Source organism: Phyllostomus hastatus, unplaced genomic scaffold, assembly GCF_019186645.2.
Source record: "Phyllostomus hastatus isolate PE091 unplaced genomic scaffold, TTU_PhHast_1.1 phas_scaffold_39, whole genome shotgun sequence".
Classification (NCBI taxonomy): domain Eukaryota; kingdom Metazoa; phylum Chordata; class Mammalia; order Chiroptera; family Phyllostomidae; genus Phyllostomus; species Phyllostomus hastatus.
The window spans coordinates 15,962,707-15,969,112 of NW_025334028.1; the positions used below are offsets into that span (position 1 = coordinate 15,962,707).

General features: G+C 30.5%; 1 non-coding gene across 1 annotated transcript; it reads left to right on the forward strand.

Annotated features, from left to right (window-relative positions):
* The first annotated feature begins 441 nt into the window (after positions 1-441).
* Positions 442-629, forward strand: LOC123806982. Its single transcript, XR_006783561.1, has one exon. It is a non-coding gene; the product is annotated as a U2 spliceosomal RNA (small nuclear RNA).
* The last annotated feature ends 5,777 nt before the right edge of the window (positions 630-6,406 follow it).

Genomic DNA, 6,406 nt, shown 5'->3' on the forward strand with positions numbered 1-6,406 from the left:
TGTATTTCCCTGAGAACCAAAATGATTGAAACATCTGTCTCCTTCACCATCTAGAATTACACTATAAAGCATTTCTATTTACTTAGATTTAGAGGCAATATGTTTATCAACTTCAAATTGATAACCTGGGTTTTTCCCACTGTTTGCAGCAAAGTGAGAAAAAGGAGTTCTGGACCTAACCCTGTAGCTCTCCATGCTTCCTTAAGTGTGAGTACCCCCATACATGCACAAGTGCCCGTCAGTGCATTGCAATATTCTTCTAGTCTCCTAAGATGACATCCCTCTATTCTCTATCCAAGTGATTTTCAACCTTTTTCATCTCATTGCACACATAAACTAATTACTAAAATTTCAGCACACCTATATATATATATATATATATATATATATATATATATATATATATATATATATATGCCAATCTTAAAAAAAATAGATATAATCGCTTCTCGGCCTTTTGGCTAAGATCAAGTGTACTATCTGTTCTTATCATTTTAATATCCGATATGTCCTCTATCCAAGGACATTAACTGGGTTTTTGAAGCTGGGAGATGGACTAGGAGCTTGCTCCGTCCACTCTGTGTGCATCAACCTGGTTTTGTAGTATTTCCAGGAACAGTGCACCCCCCCGCATAAAAAAGTTATAAATTTGATTCATTCACACCAGACAGCTATGGTTTTGGTAGCTGTTGTAAATTTTTTTATATTTGACAATCTAATGGAAAAGAGGTCAGTGACACTGACTAAATAGCTAGGTATTGTATGTTTTAAAAATTCTTGTAGCACACCAGTGTGCCACAGCACATGGATGGAAAATTGCTGCTCTATCTAAACAAACCACCTTTTTCTTCAGACTAGCTCAGTTTCTTCCTCTATTTTAAATCTTCAGTGTACAGTAAAACAACATGAAGTCTTATTGCCAAATATCAAACCTTTTCTTTTGCTGATTAATCATATATATCTACATAACATTTTATAATTTTTCATATTAAATATCCATGTGTAGATAATATTGCTACTAGCATATTTTGTTTGTCTCTTTAAATTAAATTTATTGAGGTATCATTGGTTAATAACACTACATAGTTTTTAAGTGTACAGTTTTATGGTGTCTTTGTCCAGAATTCATATGTATATTCTAAATTCCTTGAAAAAGCTTCATCTTTCTACAATTACGCTTTTAAAAAACTTCATCTTTGAGTTCCCGGGCAGTAAGCATTCAAAAGATAGTTATCATTGGTTCATGTAATTTGTTCCTGTATTTAGTAATATATTTAATTTTAAATTCTTGTTACTGATATATATAGAAGTACTAATAATTACAAAATTTCATGAGTAGTATATGACATGTAAACCAATTACATTTCTATTAATATGGTTGAATTCCAGAATTTTTTCTCTTTCTATTCAATGTTTGAAAGGTATGAATGATATCACTATGCAAACTAAAGCTGGCAATTTAACAATAAAACTTTTTATTCAAACTGTATAGGACAGAAAAGTCAAAATGGAATCCAAAAGTTAAGAGTTTAAAAGAAATATTCAAAGGAATCTTTTCTTGGGTGAAATAAATGATTAATATTTTTTAAGACGCCACTTCGCATGACATTCAATACTTGTGTTGTGCGTACAGGTGAAAAACCGAAATACAAACATTTTTTCTATATGGTAAAGGTAGGAAGCCATCTATTAGGTACCTGCTGCCTATGGCCCTATGTATGTATCAATACATTACTAGCTGTGTTGTGTAGATACAACATTATATATTCAAAATCTATTCTATTTCCAGCCTAAATTTTTATATTTAGATAGTTTGATAGTTGTCTTATAACTCATATTTTATTATTTGTGTCAGCTCAGCAATTGATACTAATGAGCAATCTCTACTCTTCTTGCTCAATTTCTTAAGTAATCATAAGGAATAAAATACATAATATTTTATTTTATGGCTTATGATTTCCTCTTAAGTTGCATATAGATTACCCTATAAATCTAATGTTCAATGTCATATTGTTTGACATTAAATCTACCTACAGTAAATGTGGCCACTTGACATAATTAAAAAAATACATATTATAAATTAACTAATGATGTTTTTTATTCAATCACTAATGTGATGATCATTTTTTGCTCGTAGAGTCTCTCCTTTTGCACAAATAATATAAAATGGCAATTTTCAACCTTTTTCATCTCATTACACACATAAACTAGTTACTAACATTCTTCAGCACACCAAAAAATACTATATTTTTGCCAGTCTGAAAATATTAGATATAATTTTGATTCATTCATATCATAAAGCTGTTGTGTTGGATATTGTCATTTTTTAATTTGACAGTCAAAGAGAAAAGAGGTCAGTGCCCCTGACTAAATAGTTAGGTATTGCATGTTTAAAAATTCCTGTGGCACATCTGTTGAAAATTCCTGATATAAGATAAGAAGTATATTTTGATTTGCAACATTGTACATTCCAAGATATACTTTATTATATATTATATTAAGACATATTTATTTATTAAGGCAGTGAATAGCATTAAAATTGATTAAAGTGCAGAGCAAATAATTATTTGCATCTCACAGGCAATTGAGTTATATTTGACATATAACATATACATATATGACATCATTACTAAAATGATTTTTATATTTTGAAAACTAATAAAGGCTAAATATTATATATCCAATTGTTTATTTATTGCAGATAATGTACAAATAAGTGATATGCCTGTTTGAAGGTATATCACAAAGATGATTTGGAATAATAAAATAAATACAAAGTAAGACTGAATCTTGACATTTAAAAAATATATTAATAATTTATAACAGACATCTAATAGAAATTATTCTCAGGTGAATAGCAAAATATAAATTGTAGAGAGAAGATTTTTCACATTTATAAAAGACATTTTATTGAATCAATAATCCATATTCGATAAAAATACCCAAAACTCCAGAAAATGGATTAAAATAATAAAAGTGTGTAGAAAACCTCGTAACTCCCAGAATCTGTAATATTATTCTTGTAGTGAATGAATCAGTTATGCTTAAAACCAAAATGTGTCCCTTACCCAGCTGGTTTACAAATATCTGATATTTCTTGCATTGGGAACCAGGTGAGTGAGTATCCAAACCTGATATCACTATTTTAAGGTTTTTAAAACAAATGTTAATAGCATGAATTTTACATAAAAATGCATAATTTATTTTGGACTTAAAATCTAATAATAAATCTGTAGGACAAATAGAAAATGTATATGGGCCTACTCAGTCTCATAGTTCTTGCTTCTCTTGCACCAACATTTTCTTTATACATATATTTAGAACCTATTTTTGACAAATTTGGGAAATATAGTGTCTTTTATCATTCTGGATATATTGCTTTTACAGACCCCAAGGCATAGTTGCAATGACTGGGCTAAAATGTATTTATTTCTTTATTTATTATCTATTTATTCAACTATTTAAAAAGAAAATACAAGAATTCTTATATGTGACAGGAAGTGGGCTAGGTGTTTATAATCTTTAGAGCAGTAAATGTATAAAAGCAGTCACTTATGAAACTGACTTTCTAGTATAAATAGCAGGCAAGAGATTTTTTAAATTAAATGTATAGGGGTTACATTGGTTAATAAGATTATGTAGGTTTCAAGTGGACAATTCTATGACACATCAACTGCATACTGCATTGTGTGCCTACCACCCAAAGTCAAATCTCCTTCTATCACCATTTAGTACCCCCAGCACCATTCCCTCTGGTACCACCGTACTGTTGTCTGTCTACAAGTTTTGGTTTGCTTGTTTGTTTTTCTTATTTGTTCATTTGTTGCTTTCAGTTTTATATTCTACATATGACTGAAATCATATGGTTCTGAAATTTTCTGTGTGACTGATTTCATTTAGCATGATGTTCTCAGGATCCATCCATGTTGTGTTTAACAACTAGATTTCATTTTTTTTTTATGGCTGATTAGTATTCTATTGTACATACGTACCACATCTTTACCCAATCATCTATCAAAGGACACTTTGGTTGTCTCCATGCCTTGGCCACCATGAACAATACTGCAGTGAACATAGGGGTGCATATATCCTTGCAAATAAATGTTTTCAAATTTTTCAGGTACATACCCAGAAAAGGCATTACTGGGTCACATGGTAACTCTAATTCTTAATCTTTTGAGGAGCCACTATACAGAAGACACTTTTAATTTGAAATTTTCAAAGATAACAAATGGTTTCTCAAATCAAAAAAAAAAACAATTAAGTCAAAATTGTCATATGGAAGATGACAAAATTATTATTACAAGCAGAAATTCAAATTTTACTGTTCAGGTAACTGCCTAGTCCACATATTAATATCAACTACACCAATTTGTCTTCAATAAGAGTCCTTTCTTGTGTGTTTGTGTGAGAAATCTTTAGATTAAATTTGTTTCAAGTTAATGTCATTTTCAAGCACTATTAAAGTGGAAGTTGCATCCATCTTCCATTTACAAAACAACAACAATAGAGAGTATACATTAAAACCTTTTCCAGGGCTAATCTATATAATTCACACTTAATTAACCCACCCAATTTTTTTTCAGGTTGGACTGTCCAAATCAACTTAATAAAAAGAGAAAGGCAAGAAAGAGCCCTAATGTCCTGTTTATGCATAGTCGCAGTAGTAAGTTAACGTTTCTTAATTTAAGAGATATTTAAAAATATATAGTAACTATTCCCTAGATCCACCTAAGTTTTATGCTAAATTCTCAGCTATGTTAATATAGTATTATCCTAAATATTAAAATAAAAAAGATAAAGAATAGTGAAGAAATAAAAAATACTTTAAAAAAATTGAAAGCCAGAATTCAGCTTATAAAATTCATCTATGAATCACATTTTGGTTCCAACATTCATTACTAGTGTATAACATCTAACATTAATTGAATATAGTTCTCTTTGAATTTATTAGAAAGTAATTAAAATAAAACAAAAAAAATCCAGGATAGAAGGTTGAAGGGTGACTTACTTAGTCCCTCTTTTTGTACATTTACAGTGCTCCTAAAAGTTTCAAGAATTTTTAAATCAGAATTATCTTCATCATATAATAGTTAAAAACAAATGCAAGTAGAGCAATAAACTATATATGCTAAGTTTATGGGAAAGGCTTGAAAAATATTTTCTTCTTAATACCATATTGGGTTTTTATTTGATTCCGTTTGGTAAAGACATTTTAAGCCTCCTACAGAGAACTAAGCTAGACATAAAACCAAAGCATTCAACTGATCAGTTAACCCATTTTTTTCAAAACTTTTATCTCAGATGCTGTCAGAGAAGAAGAGAGTGGAAAAACTGGATGAAAGAAGGTGACGGGATTAGCCAAAAATTTGTACATACGTAGACACAGACAGCAGTGTGATGAAAGCAGAGGGAAAAGAGTGTGGGGGCTGGAGCAAGATGAGCAGATGCTGTGGGCAGGGCAGGAGTGGAAATAGAGACAGTAAGAGACTTTAACTTGAGGCAAGGGGCACATGATGAGTGTGCAGATAATGTTTTATTGAGTTGTACATTTGAAACCTGTATGATTATGCAAACCAATGTCACCCCAATAAATGTTTAAAAAGACTAGAGTATGAGTAGTTCAACTCCTTTGTTATACATATGCATGAATACCACACATTACATATGTGACGTATGGTATACATGCATACAAGTATACGTAAAGTAGTCTAATTGTCCCCAAAATACTGCAGAATGCAAACTAAAAATCCAAAATATTCCTATAAAGGTATAGAGAGAATGGGGTGGAAATATAAGAATAAACAGTTAAGCACAAAGTGAAATTTAAAAGTAAAAATTCAAAATACGCCAAGGATATTTCATGACCACATGATTTACCAATGGACAACAATATTGCAGTAAGAGCAACTGCTTGTGGGAGGTTAGGAGTCCCTCAGGTGGGGGGAGTGGGCAACAATGTTACTGAGCAGGGACCAGCCTCTAGTAAGCAACGATGTAATTGAGACAATTTCAAGAAGATAGTAAACCATTCATGTTATGTTTCTAAACATAATATAAATGGTTTAAAAAGCCTAAACCATTTCAGTGGTTCTAAAAGTCTAAAATTATCTTTTGTTTATATACCCCCAATATATCTACTTCTGTATCTCTTTCTTCCAATATTTCATAGGAAATTTTGAATGTATGCTTTAATTACTTTGTTATTGCAACAACTTATATCCAATAAAATATTTAATTATTTTGTTTTTACTTGCATTAAAGTGTTTTCAAAGTACCTGGCCTAAGTGACCCAAGTTGTGCCCATAACTCTGTATAATAAAGAGGAAGAAAAAGAAAAACATTTTTGAAATATTATTTTCATTAGTTTCTAAAATTAGAAAGAATATAGGTGATCAATTGATCA